This window comes from Orycteropus afer, unplaced genomic scaffold (genome assembly GCF_000298275.1).
Source record: "Orycteropus afer afer isolate SDZICR_OR568_19922 unplaced genomic scaffold, OryAfe1.0 scaffold00832, whole genome shotgun sequence".
NCBI lineage: Eukaryota > Metazoa > Chordata > Mammalia > Tubulidentata > Orycteropodidae > Orycteropus > Orycteropus afer.
This window is the reverse complement of record NW_006922419.1, coordinates 595,436-599,851: the sequence shown is the minus strand read 5'-3', so window position 1 is coordinate 599,851 and position 4,416 is coordinate 595,436. Positions and strand designations below refer to the sequence as shown.

The 4,416-nt window shown below is 35.0% G+C and overlaps 1 pseudogene; it reads left to right on the top strand.

Moving 5' to 3' along the window:
* The first annotated feature begins 253 nt into the window (after positions 1 to 253).
* On the top strand, positions 254 to 1,351 carry LOC122151855 (annotated as a pseudogene).
* The last annotated feature ends 3,065 nt before the right edge of the window (positions 1,352 to 4,416 follow it).

The window sequence follows — 4,416 nt, the reverse complement described above, 5'->3', positions numbered from 1 at the left end:
TCAGTCAAAAATGATTAACCACATAGAACAACAACATAAAACTGGATGAATTAAGGAAATTTAGCTTTATATTTTAAAATATAAATAAACACATTCATTTATTTATTCATTATTTCATCTACAAATATTTATTGAATATGTACTCTATGATCAGGACATTTTTATTTTCCTGTGCAATAATTCTAAAAGTTTGTGTCTGGAGCCACTTTATAAGAAAAGTAAAAAGGTGGAAAAAATGACCAGGTGACTGATAATGGTAAATACTGATATCAGTATGTTTTATGAACACAATTTAAAAGGTTTTCGTTAATTTAGTGTTTCATTATACCTTTGAAGTTTGACTATGTTAAAAAAAAAATAACCATAAGGAATATAATCATTTAATAAAGTCAAGATCTATGGAAATCTGAATCAACAAGAAAAAATAAATATATTCTTTACTTTTAAACTAATGATTAAAAAAGATTTTAGCTCATCTAAAAGTATTTCAAGCTAGATTTTTCATACTTGTGTTTTTTCTAAGAGTTGAGTAAATGGGCATCTGCTAATCAGGACTGATCCTCGACTTCACACCCCCATGTATTTCTTCCTGGCCAATGTGTCCTTTGTGGATGTTAGCTACTCATCCACCATCACCCCAAAGATGCTGGTAGATTTAGTGTCCGAGAAGAAAACCATCTTCTTCTCTGGATGCTTCTTGCATATGTATTTCTTTGTCGCCCTGGCAACAACTGAAGGCATCCTCTTAGGGTTAATGGCCTATGACCGTTATGTGGCCATATGTAACCCACTCCTCTACTCCTTAATCATGTCTAGGACAGTCTGCCTTTAAATAGCAGCTGGGGCTTTGAAGCAGGATTGCTGAGCTCCATGGTTAACACAAGTTATATAATCAGGTTACCATTCTGTGGCTCCAATATTATCCATCACTTCCTCTGTGACAACTCCCCTCTGTTTAAGCTCTCTTGTGCCGACAGACGCCTGCATGAGAGCATCCTTCCCACTTCTGTTGGTGTGAACATGGTGGGAAGTCTGCTGATCATCCTCACACCCTCCTGCTACATTCTGCTCTCCGTCTTTCGAATGCATTCAGGGAGGGGAGGCACAGAGCATTCTCAACCTGTGCCTCCCACTTGACCGCTGTAACTCTGTTCTATGAAACCTCCATCTATACTTATCTGAGACCCACATCTAGCTACTCCATGAATCGGGATGAAGTGGCTTCTGTGTTCTACACAGCGGTGATCCCCATGCTGAATCCTCTGATCTACAGCCTCAGGAATAAGGACGTAAAGAAGGCTTTATGGAATGTACTTACCAAAAAAAGAATTCCCTTCCTTTCTGTGATTAATTGATTAATTTTCTGACCCAATTAACATTCAAAGGCTAGTATCAAGCATACACGTTTTTGTTAGAATATTTTCAAAGTAAACACATTCTGTTATTACCTAAGTATCTGTGTCCATCTAGGGATAAGATTGGTTAGAAGACTGAAACAGGAGCTCCGGATGTTCATCTTAGAATCATTCTATATCTTTAATGGGTTTTTGAAAAAAAAGTTTATTTATCGGGAACTATTGGTTGTGGTGAAAAGATTAAGAGTTTAAAGACAAAAGTGGCAATACCAGGTAGAATTAACCATATAAAATAATGTTTATTATTGCTTCAGCTGTTTCCCCTTATATATTTGTTTTCACCATTTGCATTTATCAAACAGTTCATAAATACTTTAAACTTATAATGGACTTTTCTTATTAATTCATTGATATATATCATGGAGGGGCTCAGGAGTATACATTTATTACAATTCTAAACTTTTGCCTATTTTCTTTTTTCCTATCTGTGTACACATTCATTTATTAGCAAATAAGCATGAGATTTTGCATAGATTTCCAACATATGCATTTATATATGCTGTGAATGCATCCTGAAATATAATACAGAATGCAGGGGCAAAGTTGTGAACTTTCGTAACATTAAGGTGTTATGAAAACATCTTGATGGAAAGTATTTCTTAGCCTGAGGACACAGGACCATGATGTCAGGTAAAATCAACATCAATTGGCACAATATAGTTCACAAAACAATGTTCTACATCCTTACTCTGGCGAGTAGTGATGGGGTCTTAACCACTTGCAGTCAGCCCTCAAAGGTCCAACCATTGGTCTTTCTATGAAGGGAGCTCTGATAGCATATTGGTAAGACACTTGCCTGCTAACCACATGGCTGGACGTTCAAACCCACCAGCCACTCCTCGGAAGGAAGGTTGGGCAATCCTACTTCCGTAGTGATACTGCCTCGGAAACTATGAGTCGGGTTTGACTCGACGGCACATAACAACAACAACAATGTCTGAACCAAAGAAGAATAAAGAAAATCAAATACACATGGAAATAATTAGTTAAAAGGACTAATGGACCACTTGAACCTCAGCCACCATGACCTTGAGACCAGAAGAACTGGATGATGCCCAGCTACTACTGCTAACAGTTCTGGAAGGCATCACTATAGAAGGTCCTGGAGAGAGAATGTGAACAAATGTGGGACAAAACTCCAAACCTTAAAAAAAAAGAGCAGGCAGTTAGGGACCTGTATGATAGAGACAGATGAACTGGAGACTGTGGTCTTAGTCACCTTTCCAATCTGGAACTGAACTCATCCCCAAGGCTCTACCTTCAACCAAACAATAGACAGGACTACAAGGTGAACAGTAACACCAGGGAGGTGCACACTCCTTAGAACCATCAACCACATGAGACCAAAAGAGCAGCATTTGCCTAGGGAGAAATCTCAATGACAGGAAAGGATAGGAAAAAAGGTCTAGTGGACATGGACAAAACAGGGAGGATTTGGGTAGAGTGTTGCTACATTGTGGAGATTGCAGTTAATGTCATGAAACAAAATGTGTATGAATTGTTGAATGGAAAACCAGTTTGCTCTGTACACATTCACCAAATCACAATAAATGTGTTATCATTATTTTAAAGAACACGACTGATTGATTTGAATGCAGCAATAACTGCACTCCTTCCATGACCCTTTCCATCAAAAATTTCTAAACACTTCTTCCTCTCTTTCTCTTCAGGACTCATGCACATACATACACACACACACTCACCACACACACATTCTGTCTCTCTCTCTCACACACACACACACAAAACAAAACAAAACATGCGAGACCCTCAGCTTCTCCAAGATACAAATACTTTTCAAGAAGATAGATCTAACTTCATCAGATAAATAGGGTTCATATTCTTTATTATGTTCATGATTTTCTTTTTCACAGATATCTCTCAATTGTCAGTAAAAAACAATTGAAATTCACCTCAATATTAATGTTTAGCACTACTGATATAGAAGTAGTCATCAAAGGTTTACTTACAATGTGAGTTTAATGAAATCACATACAGATCAAAATATTGCACAATTAAATCTTAACATTATGCTACTTCCTGTAGAACTTAAGGATAGAAATAATGTTTTGGAGAGGAAATTAAGTACTTCTCAAGTTGGGAGTTCCATATGTTTTATTTTGAACCAGGCTTCTGCTCTCTAACTCAGCTATCCTCAATCTGATTAATCTCATTTAGAAAATCTGTAAATATTGCCAATTTTGAGAGCTAGTAGTGCTTCATGTTGTTGGTTTCTTTATAATTCACTGAATATGTGTTTTATACCAATTTTGATACATTCTGTAGTTCATACTTACTTGCAGTAGAATATTTTTTATTCTTACATTCCCTCATTTGTTATTCAATGCATCTGTGTGAAAAAAGTTCCATTTTTTCACAATTTTCTCTAATTCAAAATAAATTTAGCTTTAAATCAATGAGAAACTTCTAGTTACTACATCAACTATGATTTCGTCTCCTGATTCTTTTCTTACCATTTGACAGTATTTATTAAATCTTCTTTTTTGAAAGATAATATTATTTTTGACTCTTTGCTATAGTGTCCTAGTATTTTTATTTCTTTAATTTACCAATTCTATCTATCTATCTAATTTATGTATTTATTTGATCCACTTAGATATTCAGTGCAACACTCTTCAGGAATTAATTAAAGTTTTGTCTCTGCTCTATTTTTTTTTTTCTTTTTGATTAATGAATTAGTGAAATTTAATAAGGAATTTGAAATATAGTCACTAGGTTTGATTCTGCTTAGCTTACGCATCAGTGATTAAGTGAAATACAATAAATATTTGTTTACAATACATGTGAACCTCACATAGCTGTATAAGGAAAAAGTAAGTTGGAAGATACAAAAAATTCAAGAATCACATGACTCAAAATAATAAATCCAAAACTGTAAGGTCATATTATTGAGACAGAGTCCCATATTTAGGGAAAAAAACAAATATGTACAAATGACTTTAAATTTATATATATAATAATTTAAGATTCACTTTATTAA